The sequence below is a fragment of the Bos grunniens genome, chromosome 11 (genome assembly GCF_055505025.1).
Source record: "Bos grunniens cultivar Pamir isolate PY7600 chromosome 11, Bosgru_T2T1.0, whole genome shotgun sequence".
Classification (NCBI taxonomy): domain Eukaryota; kingdom Metazoa; phylum Chordata; class Mammalia; order Artiodactyla; family Bovidae; genus Bos; species Bos grunniens.
In genome coordinates this window covers 69,319,841-69,335,464 of record NC_141175.1, presented here as the reverse complement: position 1 = coordinate 69,335,464, position 15,624 = coordinate 69,319,841, and the positions used below count along the sequence as shown (strand labels likewise).

Below are 15,624 nucleotides of genomic sequence, written 5' to 3'. Positions count from 1 at the left end.
TATTTATAATTTTCTTCTTTCTTTTTTCAATTCTCCTTCCTATTTTCTCTTTGATTACCATTAATTTCATATATTTTTCCTTTTCTCTGACCCTAACTATAGGTTTTCTGAGAACTTCAAGAATATGTATTCACGCTTGGCTTTGTTGATAGATATGGCATGTAACGTCTTCGTTGATGAGATATGAGCTGAGGCCTAGGATGTTCAACTAACTCCATGTATGTCTCCAGTTCATGGAAGATAGTGTGAGAACAGATATTTTGGTGCAGAGGTTTGCATCTTTAAATTGTGTTCTCTCCATCTAGAAGAATAAAGCACCAATTAATGTGAACAATCATATTATCTGATTTGAAATAAACATTGATAAATAGCCTTAAGTACAAGCAGGTAAAAATCAAGTGATGCTTTCTGCCTCTAGGTTGTAGTCTTTTAATTTTAGAAAATGTGACTCCTTATGGTTGGGCATAATAAGTGATTGCTTACCTGGTACAGTATGTTTTTCTTCTAGTTTGTTGCTAAGATCTCCTAATTATTAATTTAGTTAGAGCTATGGGGACTTTAACCCTAAGTTAAAATTCAGACAGTAGCCTTGGCAGAGGTAAAAACATCATAAGCCATTTACTCTTTCATGTAGTCATTTACTTATTTAGTGTATAGGACAAACGTTAATTTTGAAATTCAAATAAACAGTAAATAATCTTAATATAAATATGTCCCAAATGTTGGATGAGACATGGTTGCACTAAAAAATAGTAATTGTTTATGTGAAATTCAGATTTAACTGGATGCCCTCTATCTTTCCCCCTGTGTTTTTATTTTCTAAGTTTGGTGTGAATGAATTGATCAAGTTATTTCTTGCAAATACATTTCCTGAGATTGACAGAGGATGAAGAAAACATAAGGGTAATGGACTCCTGAGAGGACTAAAGATGAGAAAGTTGGGCTCCATACAAAAAGGAAGAGGGACAACTAAAAACAAACAGGCACTAAGCTGATCCTGGTTAAGCTGACCATTCCTTAGGCATGCAAATAAAGCCCTGATGTGAAGATAAAACTCTCTTCCTTCCCTGTAAATGTAGCCACTTTCCTAAAGCACTTGGATCTGGTCCCAGTGCAGCATTCCCTTGCCCAGGCTAGACAAGCCAAGCTTCGAGGTAAGTGGAAGAGATGAGCAGCGCAGGCACTGGATACCTTGGAGCCTTGTAATCTTGCTTGCACAACCTCCAGATTGCATGGTTCTTGGCTTCAGTGCAGCTGGGCACAATTTCAATGCACATCTATGGAGACCATGTCACAACAACAAAACAAACCAATGTAGCTGCGAGTTACATTAATAGCTTGAAAAAACAAGTCAACAGACTTGAAGACTGCTCTGGGAGTTCCTCCCAGGGAGTCAGCCTTTGGCAGAAAGGGAGTTACTGTGCCTCCTTCTTGACATTTTTCAGCTAAGATTATTCTATATGATTTGCACCTTGTCCCTTTCAAAGAGTGGTTGTTAGTTTGTTTTGACAGAGCCCTTATTTGCTTTATTGTTGATCAGCACTAGATCTTCCTGAGGAGCAGAATGTCCTTTACTGTATGCAAGTGTTTTGTCCTAAGAGATGGCTTCCCTGCTGTAGGTTTCACAGTCATGAATAGTACATTCTTTCTTAAGCTCTTACACTGCTATTGGTCAAAAATACAGTGAGCCAAATTTTCACCGTCTTCTGATACTTCAGTTACTGCCTTGTTGTAGACTGGTAGTCAGGAAGAGTTTACACACCTTGCAGCAATATTCCATAAAAGAATTCTGAAGATCTGTTGGAGATGTCTTGTTCCTTATAGAGAGTACCCTAGTACATGGAAACCAAGGCTGGTAGAACCTTCTCCATTACTGAACTAAGAGCAAATTGGCTTCTTAATGTTAGTGGGTCTAGCCTAAGAGTATATGTGAATTGGAGTCTTGCCAATATCAGGAACCTCCTGATATATATATATTTTTATTTCTGACTTTTATGAAAGGTTTGTTTTATGTGCCACCAACATTGGGATATGTGGGTGAACACACTGTTAGGAAGCTGGTGAAGAGAAGGAATATTAAGCATTTTGAAAGGAATCTTAGCTGTTCAATGTGATTTCTTAAAAAAAAAAAAAACAGATGTAAGGTATGCTTTATTTTGCATCTTACATCTTGAATCTTTTCTTCTGGTTTGCACATATCCTTGGCTGATTGCATTTTTTACCTCGAAAAATTGAGTTCCCTCACATATAGCACATTATTACAATTCTAATTTTGCATTGTTTAGTAACTGTAAACTTATGCTAAGAGAACAACAGAACAACAATAACAAAAACAGCAAAGCCATCTTCATTTTCCTTATTTTTCTTGGTTGTCTTTTTTTTTTTTTTTTTAATCAAGTCTCTCTGACTCATATCCTGGGCTATCTCAATTTGTGCATGTTTCCAGAATTCTTTTTAATTTTCAGTTTTCCCCTAATGCTTTTTTTTTCCCCTGTTATTCATTTCCCAGCTCCTATTCCACATAGCCTCCCTTTTCTGCTCCATCTCTTCCTATTTCTCTACATCTTTGTGGAGAGATATAACCTTCTTTGCTCTTTTATCACAGACCTTTCATGAAGTTCTATGCCAAGTCTTCTTAAACTATATGGGACAGATTGCCCTAGCTTAAGGGAACACTCAGGAGAGAAGGTTGGAGTGACTCATGGTTGCAGGTGTGAAAGGTGATGGGTTATGACCTCTTGTAGGTCCATTCCACTCTTAGGACACCATGATTCCATGAAGAGATACTCTTGAGATTTGTGTATCATTTAAACTTTTTTTTGCATGTTTAGATTCTCCTTCAAATATTATAGTTTGAAATTAGGTTATGGTGAGCTGAAAAACAGATGAAACAATTTCCAAGCTATAAAAAATTGTGGCTCTTTTCAGAGAGGTCAAAAGATCAATATTGTTAGATGGTCAGAAATCCTTATAATATCTGAGAAGAGAGGAACTCTCAGAAGGGAGAGTAGCTGTGGCAAGAATAACTCCTAATGCAGTTAACATGCCTTGCTGTAGTACCTCCTGGCTTTCCCTACCAGTATGGTAACTTTAATCCCTCCCTAGGGAATTAGATGTCATTGATCTCTGAAGTTCTTCATGCTCTCTCCTTGGATTCCTGTGGTGAGGGCTTTATTCAGGGTGAAAAACCTGCTTCCTCTATGCGAATGTGCCCCAAATGGGAACTACATATTGGGAGACTACACATTTATATATCACAAATGATAAATATAATTTAAATCTGCTTATTTTGTTGAGGCCGTTCATTTGTTTCATAGTGCACCTACTCTGTTCCAGGCACACTGTTAAACAGTGGTGAACAATGGTGAGTAAAACCAGGTATGGAGTTTAGAATCCAGTGGGAAAGAAAGATGGTAATCACATAACCACACAAATATATTCAAAATGATATCAGTTCAGTTCAGTCGCTCAGTCGTGTCTGACTCTTTGTGACCCCATGAATCGCAGCACACCAGGCCTCCCTGTCCATCACCAACTCCCAGAGTTCACCGAGACTCATGTCCATCGAGTCCGTGATGCCATCCAGCCATCTCATCCTCTGTCGTCCCCTTCTCCTCCTGCCCCCAATCCCTCCCAGCATCACAGTCTTTTCCAATGAGTCAACTCTTCGCATGAGGCGGCCAAAGTACTGGAGTTTCAGCTTTAGCATCATTCTTTCCAAAGAAATCCCAGGGCTGATCTCCTTCAGAATGGACTGGTTGGATCTCCTTGCGGTCCAAGGGAGCTATTAGAGCATAAAATAGGTGGGTTTGACATAGTTGTGAGGTGGGAGATCTGAAAGAAGTGGAGTTACTCGGTTGAAGAGTGGGGTGAGCCATTCCCTAGAGGCTGTGGCCAAGTACCAAAGCTCTATGATGGGGGACAGGGAAAGAGAGGGACAGGGAATCTGGAATAGAGTGAGGATGAGGCAGCAGGAGGGGCTAATATGAAGATGGGCAGCTGAGCCCAGATCATCCAGAGTCTCAAAGGCCATGTTCTTTAATCCTAAGAACAATGGGGCTGTGGCTATGCTTAGTGGCTCAGTCTTGTCCAACTCTTTCCAACACCATGGACTGCAGTCTGCCAGGCTCCTCTGTTCATGAGGATTCTCTGGGCAAGAATATTGGAGGGGGTTGCCATGCCCTCCTCCAGGGGATCTTCCCAACCCAGGGATTGAACCCAGGTTTCCTGCATTGCAGGCAGATTCTTTTCCATCTGAGCCACAATGGGGAGCCATCAAAATGCTTTGGGGAGAAGATCGGAAAGGTGATCAGACTTCCATGTCAAAAATACTTACTTTGTTATTATAATAAGCAGCCTGTGAATTATTGGAGGTTCTCAAGCATTTAAAACTGAGATATGTTTTCTGTTTTATTTTATTAATGCAAGAACACTTAACATGAGATCTACTATCTTAACACATTTTCAGTTTACAATACATTATTGTTGGCTATAGACACAAATATTGTACAGATCTCTGGAACTTTTTCATCTTAACTAACATTGTATGGCTGTTGATTAAAAACTCCTCATTTTCTTCCTTTCTTAACCCCTGGTAACCACCATTCTAGTCTCTGGTTTTATGAATTTGACTATTTTAAATATCTCATATAAGTAGAATCATGAAATATTTGTCTTTCTATGCTCAGTTGCTCAGTTGTGTCCAACTCTTTGTGACTCTATGGAGTGTGGGCCTCTAGGCTCCTCTGTCCATGGGATTTTCTAGGCAAGAATGCTGGAGTGGACTGCCATTTCTTACTCTCTTTAGTCTTTCTGTACCTGGATTATTTAAGCATAATGTCCTAAGGGCCCACAATATTGTCAAATATTGCAGAATTTCTTTTTTTTAAAAGGCTGAAGAGTATTCCATTGTAAGGGTATACCACATTTAAAAAATCCATTCTTTTGTCAATGGGCATTTAGGTTATTTCTACCTCTGCTGTTGTGAATAGTTTTGCAATGAATATGGAAGTTCTAATACCTTTTTGAGATCCTAATTTCAGTTGTTTTGGATGTATACCCAGAAGTGGGATTGCTGAATCATAACAGTAATTCTATTTTTAAGTTTTTGAGAAACTTTCATAATATTTTCCACAGTGACTACACCATTTTACATTCCCACTAACAGTGTTCAGCTGTTCCAGTTTCTCTATATCCCTGCCAATTCTTATTGCCTTTTATCATAATAGTCATTCTGACAGGTATCAGATAATACCTTGTGGTTTTGATTTACATTTCCCAGGTGATCAGTGATGATGAACACTCACTTTTTCTGTATACCTGTTGACCATTTTTATATCTTTGAAGAAATATCTATTCAAGTCCTTAGCCCATTTTCTTTTTGGACAGTTGTTCAGTTCAATTCAGTTCAGTCGCTCAGTCATGTCCGACTCTTTGCGACCCCATGAACCACAGCACGCCAGGCCTCCCTTGGACAGGTGATGTTTACTATAAAACATTATTTTTTTTACAATGTTTTAAAAATGGGCTAAGCCCATTTTTGAAATCAGATTATTAGTGGGATGTTGTTGTTGTTGAATTGAAGGATTTCCTTGTATCTATTGGTAGATGAATTCTTTATCAGATATTTGATTTGCAAATATTTTCTCCCAATCCATAGATTGCTTTTCACTCTGTTGATTGTTGCCTTTGCTAAGCAGAAGTCTTTTAATTTGATGAGGCCCTAGTTTTTAATTTTGTTTTTGTTGCCTGTGCATTTGGTGTCATAGTCATGAAATCATTGCCAAAACCAATGTCATGAAGATTTTCCCCTATGTTTCTTCTAGGAGTGTTAGGTTTTTGAGGTTTCTATTTCAGTCTTTTTTTTTTTTTAATGGCGTAAGAAAAAGGTCCAATTTCATTCTTTTGAATGTGAACATTCAGTTTCCCAAAGTCATTTGTTGAAAAGACTATCCTTTCCACATTGTGTGTTCTTGAAATCTTTGTTGAAGATCAGTTGACTATATCTGTGTGAGTTTATTTCTGGGCCCTATTCTGTTCCATTGGTCTATTTGTCTTCATACTCATACCATACTTTTTTGATTGCTATAGCTTCATAATCTATTTTGAAATCAGAAAAGTGATGCCTCAACCTTTGTTCTTAAAATTGACTTGGCCATTTGTGACCTTTGGTGGTTCCTTATAAATTGTAGAGTTGTATCTCACATTTCTATAAAAATTGTCTTTGGAATTTTGATAAGGATTGCATTGAATCTGTAGATCACTTTGGGTACAGATGTTTTAGCAGTGTTAAGGTTCCAATACATGAATATGGGGTGTCTTTCCATTGTTTTTGCCTTTCTTAATTTTCTTCATCAATGTGTTATAGTTTTTAGTATGTAAATCTTTGACCTCCTTAGGTAAATTTATCTTTAAATATTTTATTCTTTTTGGTGTTAATGAAAATGTGATTGTTTTCTTAATTTCCTTTCTAGCTAGTGTATAAAAATGCAACTGGTTTTTGTACATTTATTTTGTATCCTGCAGTTTTACTGAACTCCTGTATCAATTCTAACATTTTTTTAAATGTCTGGAGTTTTCTGTATATGAGATCATGATATCTGAAAACAGGGATAATTTTAATTCTCCCTTTGCAATTTGCATGTATTTTATTTTTTTCTTATCTAGTTGCTCTGGAACTTCCGGTACCATGTTAAATAGAAGTAGTAAGACTGAGCATCCTTGTCTTATTCTTGATTTTAGAGGAAGAATTTTCATTTCGTCACCATTGAGTATGATGTTAGCTATGGAGTTTTCATATATAGTCTTTATTATGTAAAGGTATTTCCCTTTATTCCTAGTTTGTTGAGAGTTTTTTATCATGTAAGAGTGTTGAATGTTGTCAAACACTTTTTTTCTGCATCTACTGAGACAATCATGTGACTTAAATTCTTTGTTCTGTTGATGTAGGTTATCACATTAATTGATTTTCTTATACTGAACTCCAGGAGATAGTGGAGGACAGGGAAGCCTGGTGTGCTGCAGTCCATGGGGTTGCAAAGAGTCGGGCACGACTTAGCAACTGAACAACAACAACAACAAGAAGAACAACAACAGCAACATACTGAACCATTCTTGCATCCCAGGGATAAATCCCACCTGGTCATATTGTATCAGTCTTTTAATGTGTTATTGGATTCTGTTTTGCTAGTATTTCACTGAGGATGTTTGCCTCTATATACATTAGTGAGTTAACACACGTATTGCAATTTTTAGGAACTGTGAGCGGTTGTTATAGCCAAAAACAAGTCACTAGGAGGTAGAAGTCTTTGCTATGAATTGCATAGTGTTGTATTTTATTTTTTACTTAAATGAACTAAATATAGTCATTCCTAAGACAGTAAAATGGTTGCTAAATTATGATAGAGAATGTAATAATGAAAGTTTCTTCTTTCAAAGAGAGTTAGGCACTAGGTGTAAATAAAACAGGATATTTTGATCCCACATTTTAATTTTGCTGCTTTGATCTTACCATTTTGACTCCATTACATTGATATCAACAACACTTTGATCCTTCTGCTTTTTACTTAACACCAATAACAAAAGTGAAAAGTATGATAGCTGTGTTTATTGATTTCTAGGTGCCAGACTCTGTTTTAGATGGTTTGCATGTATTTTCTCAATTTATAAGGTATGCACTATTATAACTTTGATTTTATAAATTAGAAAACAGAAACAACCAGGTCATCAGGTTAAACAACTTGATCAAGATAATTCACTCAATGATGTAGGATGTAGACAGTTAGCTCATGGAATACAAAGGTGATTAGAAGTATACAAACCATACAACTGGTTGACCGTTAATAATTACGTCAATGCTGGATTATCTGAGAGAAATTACTCATTATCATGAACCAACAAAGCAATCAGTTATTTTTTAATCAAGATCACAATGAATGTTATATATGTAAAGAATTAATAATAAATAACAATGACGGTTATTAAAACTTCACATTATAAAATATGTTATTTACAAAATTTAACAGAAGAATAAAATACTGACAAAACTGAGATGGCAAAATGTTTACTTGATATGAAAAAAATGGTCATGAAAAGAAAATTTGGAATGACTGAAGTAACATTTGATGTATATAAAAATCTCATAAAATGATAAAAGCTTCACTGCAAAACTTACCCCCCAAAGAAGTAATTACAATGAAAATAGTATAGAAAGTAAAAATAAAATAGAAAAATTAGAAATACTACAAGTGTATGTAGAAACTTGGTCAAAGAATTATAATGATTAAGTGAAATTTCGGAGAAGGCAATGGCAACCCACTCCAGTGTTCTTGCCTGGAGAATCCCAGGGACAGCGGAGCCTGGTGGGTTGCCGTCTATGGGGTCGCACAGAGTCGGACACGACTGCAGTGACTTAGCAGCAGCAGCAGCAGCAGCAGCAGTGAAATTTACTACACTGTGTCTTTCTCCATTAAAAATGTAGTTAAACTGGTGGTGCTAAACTATTTTATACCTATATTTTTAATTTTTAGGTATATCTCATGAGCACCTACTATGTTGTCCTGTTCATCATGTTTATCTTACTAAAGTAAGATACCATGCTTGGTATGCTTAGTTTATAATTTTTTTTGAAATCAGATTTTTACTTTATCTTATTTGAAAAGTGAGAGAAAAAATGAACTGTTGAGGCCCATGTGCTACTTAGAGAAGAAGAGCTAAAAAGAAGTTGATCTTCCACAAAAATAAGTAACCCTTTTATTTCTGCCTGTAAATAATACAGATGCTTATTTGTTACTGGTACTGACTAGTCACATTATATTCAACAAATTCTATTCAATTGTAATTACTCCAATTATTTTGTAAATTGAAAATGAATTAATTTGTTGTTTTTTGACAGTGATTTATAATTTGACAGTTGGGAGAATTCTGATCAGCTTAAATGTATGTGATAAGTATTTGACAGAGAAGCCATCTCCTATTTTGACCATTAAAAAAATTCAGGCTTTTTGTTTCAAAAAGTGAGCTCACTTGTAGTTACAGTTAATTTATCATTGATAAAATATGTAGTAACAATTGGCATCTTTTATTTACACTTAGTGAAAAGTAATCCCATTTACAATCTGCAATGGGTTATTGCAAAACCAAGCATAATTTCCACTAATAAATTATGGGGACTGGAACAACTTATGAACGATGACCAAAAGATAGAGGTGCTAAATCTCTAGTTTAAAAAAGGCCATCTTTTAGAGAAAAAGTCTGCATTCTTGTGAAATGTTAAAATAAGTCCATACCTTTAGTTCTTAAACTGAATGCAGTCTTATATTAATTAGTCATAAACATTAGCTAGTGAAATGAAATGTAATACATCAGTGGAGAGGACAGCTTGAAAACTGTGGGATACTGTATTATTCTACTGTCTTAGATCAACAGTTCCAAGATCTATATAAAAGTAGAAAAATCTTAAATTTTGTATATAGAATAAAACTTTTAAAAATTAAATCAATCTTATGCATGTTGTTTATGGTTGTGTATATTAAGTCTGACTGATGGTGACTGCAGACATGAAATTAAGAGATGCTTGCTTCTTGGAAGAAAAGCTATGACTAACCTAGATAGCATATCAAAAAGCAGGGAGACAAAGGTCTGTCTGAGCAACTGAACTGATTGATATTAAGGCTAGTCAGTACCAGCATAATGGTTAAGAGGACAATCTCTGAAGCTTGACAGCTTAGATCTAACTTTTTGATTTCTCATTCATTAGCTATAGAACCTGTAAACAATTGGGAAAATTACTTAACCTTTTTGAGCCCTGGTTCCCTCACTTCTAAAATGGGGGTAATAATAATTCTGCTCCATTGGATTGTTGTCAGAATTAGATGTGTTAATATACCTAAAAAATTCCACCTGTTTTTGTTGTTGTTATAATTTTACTAGCTACAGGTGAAAAATTTGTGGGCTATTACAAATAACCTTCTTTACAACTTAACATTTAGTTAGTGTTTGGAGAATATCCTTTTCTGCCTGAATTATTCTTAATCCCTCTGTGTGTGTTACTCCAGAAGGCCTGCTAGTTAACTGTTGGCTCTGTGTGGTTATTAAGATTATAAAGTGTAGCTACTCATATTATTATGTGGTTGTTATCTAGTTGCTAAATCATGTCTAACTCTTTTGCGACCCCATGGACTATAGCCCACCAGACTCCTCTGCTCATGGGATTTCTCAGGCAAGAATACTGCAGTGGGTTGCCATTTTCTTCTCCAGGGGCTCTTCCCGTCCCTGGGATTGAATCCGTGTCTCCTGCATTGGCAGGCAGATTCTTTACTGCTGAGCCACCAGAGAAGTCATTATATTGTGATAGGAATCTAGTATTACAGGTATTAAAACAGCGGCACAAGAGAATAACTAATTCTGAGAAGATCCTTGTAACTATGTGACCTTGGTGAAATACTTTCTCTCATGTCTTGGCTTGTTTAAAAATGTTTCAAGTCGCGTAAAATGCTGGCATTGGATTAAATCCCTAATTTCCTTCTTAAGCTTCAGATTTGTAGTGCCCTTTCTTCTGTCTGAAATTCTCTCCCTTACATGGCTGGTCCCACATTAATGATGCCATGCCTGCTTGGACACCTGTAGGCTGGGCCAGTGTAAAGTGGATCGTCTATTTTTAAGCCACTCAGGGTTGTCAGTGGAAACCACAGTATAAGGGGTAAAGACATCCAGAGTGAAGTTTGCAATATTATGTGCAATATTAATATAGAAGCAGTGCTGAATGACAAGATGACTTGATGAAAAGAAGGGACCACCCAAACTCCTGTGGTGCTGAATACTAATAGGCATAGACTAACATCTTACTGAACTGTTCTTTCTTTAGGCAACATATTCCAGACAGAAACTGCTGGGAATTTTTACCTTTAACTTTCATCTTCACTTTTCTTGTCTTCTCCATTTATAAAAAGGTACTGCGTAAAGGGTTATTTGTTACCAGTGTAGAGTGTTACCACTATCAAGGACCCACCGTTTTTTAAAGTACTTTTCTGGGTATTGAATAAATATTTGCCAGTGTTCTAAATGCCAGGGCCTCTTGAGAACTTAAGAGGAATGTTGCATAGGCAGGGATGGGGGAGGGCAACTTGCTGAGCCGCAAGTTTTGGAGGTTTAGGCTGAATGTCTTCAAAACATGTACCACATCACTATTGCTTTAACTGTTACTGTGTTGGTGGCCGCATATCCCTCAAGCTGCCTTGTTTGACACTTGAAACGTGAGAATTCTTTTCTCCTTTGAGTTTTGCTCTGTGTTTGAAAAGGGAATCATTTAAATGTAGGTCTGTGAGGGCACGAGAAGGCAAGCAGTTGACCTCACAATGAGAGCTCAGCAAGTTGCTTCGTGTTTTCCATTCAGAGCTGTCTCCTCTCTGTCAGCTCTTTTGAAGCACCTATAAAACAAAATAGGCTCATTAACTATGAAGGGGTAAGTGAAGCTGGCAGTTGCACCTATTCAAATAGGTTTTCCTTTTTAGATATTTGCCCTCCAGAAAAAAGAACAGTCAGAAGACAAATGCCTCCCTTATCCTTGTCTATACATGGCCTCCCTTTTGGGGTAAGTGAGGTCAGTCAGGATCTGGGGTTGTGGGTATTTTGCTTCAGATCTGTCGCTAACCTGGTCCATGAGGTTATTGTCATGGTGAAAAGGCAGGATGAGCTTGTCACCATCATTTCATTCAGTAAGTTCGCATATAAGGATAATGACTGTATCTCTTTCTAAACAATCAAGGGCAATGCTTCATGACACAGACTTGTCTTAGCTGTGCAGTCTTGCTGACAGGAACAAGCAATAGTTCTGGCCTGTGGACCAGCCCTTCCCATCCATAGATTCTCCTCTTTTCATGGAGCTTTCACTGCAAATTTGATTCCTTTTCTGAACCTATTGCATTCACATTTTAATGAGCTTAGAGGGATGCCAAGATACATAAGAGGTGGTTTTTAACCCTCGAAATCTTAGCCAGTAAATGAGGTAACATGTGATGATGTTCAATAAATCACCACGAAAATGTGAGGCAATTTGAGACTATCCTTGAAAGAAATATGGGAAATGTTTCTATGGTTTCTAGTTGTAGAATAGTTTGAGCAAAGGCACAGAGGTGTTTATAGTTAGGGGACAATCTTTTTGGTCCTGACTTTATTTGGCCTATTTGATACTGTTGACCCTTGGCTTTATCTTGAAATATTCTCTTGGTTTCATGACACCACACTCCGCTGAGTTTCTCTCTGCTTTTATGACAGCTCTTTTCAGTCTTACCCCCAGGTTCTATGACCAAATGTAGGCTGATGATGCCTTACCATGCCTCTAGCCAGACTGCTTTCTCAAAAGTCAGACCTATATAGCTAACTGTCTTTTGTACACACCCACATATCCAACACTTATTTAAGTACCTTAAATCTAGCATGGCCAAAAGTGAACTCCTTATTTTTCTCCCTAATTATGTATCTTCCTTAGTGTTTCCTTTTTCAGTGAATAATATACATCTAGTTATTTAAGTCTGAAACATGATTTAATCTTTGACTCCTCCTTCCCTAATACCCTCCATATGATAAATCATCATGCCTTTTATATTAGTTTCTCAGTAACTCCTGAATTTGTCCAGGTATCTTGGTCTCCATTGTTACCTCCTTGGGCCAGCTCTCCATTATCTTCTACTTGAATGACTACAGTAACCACCTGCCTTCAATATGTCCTCCAGCTAATTTTTCCTTTACATTGTAGGCAGAGAAATCTTTCTAAAGCACAAATGTGGTCATTATTTTCTTACTTTAAAGTTCTCTAATAGCTCTCTTTTGTCCTAAGGATAGTGTTAAGATCCCAAAATAAGGCTACTGTTCTTTCTTGTTCTGGTCCTGCTGGCCTTTCTTGCCTCAAGTCTTGCTCCCACCACTTAAGCTCTCTGAGCTTCAGCCATTTTGAAGTGCTCTTACAGTTTGTGGACTCCCCAGATGAGTTTTCCCATCTCCAGGACTTTGTGTACACTGTTCCTGAGCTAGCACCCTCTTCTCCCTTGCTCTTCCTCTGGTCTCAGCTGGAAAATCAGTGTTCATACTGAATTCTCATGGCCTGTTCACTTGTCTATATCCATTTAGGTTTGTCAATACCTCTTCTAGAGTATGGAATATTTTAGATATTCAGTAGATACTTTGTGGATGAATTGGTTAGTGATAACGCGTGGGATGTCTTTAAGGATGGCAGATGCCCTGGCTTGACTGGAATGTAGGCATTATATGAAGGACAGAAGTGAAAGATATGAAAGGTGTTTGGGTGTCTTAGGTTGGGTTCCGTGAACATAAATTCTGAGATAAAGATTTCAGTATAGAAAGTTTATTGGGAAATGTTCTTGGGGTCAGCTCCTAAATTACACTTTATTAGGCCATGAGATGCTATTGAAGGTATTTCACAAAGAAGTGATGTGACTTGGAGCTGAAATTAGGAAGATTAATCTGGCTGAGGTATCTAGATTGGATTAAAGGTAGAGAAGTTGGAGACAGGGAGGACAATGGGAAAGTTTTTAAATGGCCCAGGTGAGAAAATAGGCCTGAACAAGGGTGTTGGCAGTGGAACTGAAAAAAGGGAGGTGGTTATTTGCAAGAAATATAACAATGCTAGAATCCACAGGCTGTGGGACTCTTGGAAGAGTAAATATGGGATATATGGAATAAGAAGGAGACTGAAAAGTAAGTCCAAGGTTTTGAGCCTCACTGAAATGTAAGAATGCTGGTACTGGTGATGGAAGTTGAATAAGAATATAGTCTTGATGGTAGACTAGATTTGTTGAATTTGCAGTATGGCAGCCACTCAAGTAGCAGTGACCTACAGGCCACTGGGCAAGGATGATGACGTTCTAAGTGGTGTTCAATGGTTCAAGATGGGGCAGCAAGGTAGCAGTGCACATCACATGTTCAGGGGACCATGGGAAGATCAATTTGGCTAGAAGAGAGAATTGATTGATAGAAATATTGGTAAAAAAGTTGGAATATTGACTGTGGAGGTACTTAAATGACAGGCCAAATAGCAGTGGGGTTTAGAGGAGTTCTGGAGATTTCTTATAAAAATTGCCTTCTTTTCTGAAGTTTGATCCTATGTACTGTCTGAATGTGGGTCTCCATAAACCCAAAGAACTAGAGCTCTTCACTTGAGAGACGCTCTGTTTTTTACACTGAAGTAGTTCTGAAGATTACTGGTCATTGACATTCTTTTTCATGGAGATTATATGAAGACACGTTAAAGGAAAGTCCAGTCTTCATGCGTTTCTGAGATTTTTATATTCAGTCTTTGCTTAGCTTTCATGAGGCACAAAGAATCTGTGGCCTAATTGGTCAGCTGATTTACTGGCTCACCCTGTAAAGTAAATACTGTATATCTGCAAGTGGAAAGTCAGTATGTGTAATCTAGCTGCCTAGTCACGCCTGCCCAAATGCTGTTGAAAACTTTGACCAAGGGCTATAAAACTATCAAGAGCCAGGGCCCAAGCCTGCTTCCACACCAAATAGCTCGTTATTGAAGCTATTGTGAAGATAACAGGGCATGCCTTTGACTTGCTGGGATACCTTCTTTGCTACAGAAGCATCTGGCAGAGCTGAAAAACTTTGTGTTACATAATTTTGCATTTGTTGTTTTTTTATTTATCCTCTAGTTCAGTTTATTTGATATCAAAACTTACCCTACTCTCCTTTAAGCACACTCATAGAATATAAAGTGTATCTTGATATCAGTGCAGTGAATTCAAAATGAAATCTTCAGACTGGCACTCAAATCATTAAAAAGACAAATCCAAAATTTCTTTGCTGTTGTTGAGCAGATGTTTGATTTTGACCCTCCTCCAAGATGATCATGGGCTTCCCTGGTGGCTCAGATGGTAAAGAGTCTACCTGCAATGCAGGAGACCCAGGTTCAATCCCTGGGTTGGGAAGATCCCCTGGAGAAGAAAATGGCAAGCCACTCCAGTATTCTTGCCTGGAGAGTTCCATGGAGAGAATTCCATTCTTGCCTAGAGAATTCCCACCAGAGGAGCCTGGCGGGCCACAGTCTATGGGGTTGCAAAGAGTCAGACACTACTGAGCGACCTGCACTTCACTTTACTTTACTTGACTTCATTTTACTTCAGTTTCATCCCAGAGTATTTAAAGCATCTCTTGGAGAAAGGATGAGAATTGCTGCTGAAGGGTTAACCTTTTTTGTTTTTTTGAACAGGAGGAAGTAAATGATACGTACCAAAGCCCCATGGTTACTTTTGGAATGGTCTGCTAGATTTGACCAGCACTTGGAGCTTATACACTCCAATGATTTGCAAACAATTACCTCTGCTAAGGTAAAGTGGCCTGACCATGTTTGTAGCTTTCTGCACAGCTAATTGCATGAGCTTTCACTCAACAGAAGAAAACATGTCAAATCTTGACACATTAAAAAAAAATAAGCATGTTATTAAGTTGCAACTGATATTCAACAGTGCTACATAAATCTCTGAGAAGCAAAGAAGGGAGTATTTACTCTTTTATTCATTGTTCAGCTTTGCCCAGTTGATTTTATGCTTCAGTCCACAGAAATGTTTGCTGTACTGTAAAGGCTTTTGATATTTATACTTTATA

The 15,624-nt window shown here is 37.5% G+C and overlaps 1 protein-coding gene across 8 annotated transcripts in view; it reads left to right on the top strand.

Moving 5' to 3' along the window:
* Nucleotides 1-15,624, top strand: part of LOC147363286 (uncharacterized) — a 201,665-nt gene that overhangs the window by 150,020 nt on the left and 36,021 nt on the right. For 6 of the 8 annotated variants that reach the window (XR_015136876.1, XR_015136874.1, XR_015136875.1 and 3 more), the window contains one exon: nucleotides 15,230-15,347. The exons of the other annotated variants lie outside the window; for them this stretch is intronic. The gene's annotated coding sequence lies outside the window, so the exon portion shown is untranslated. The remainder of the gene's footprint in view (nucleotides 1-15,229; nucleotides 15,348-15,624) is intronic. 8 annotated transcript variants of the gene reach the window in all.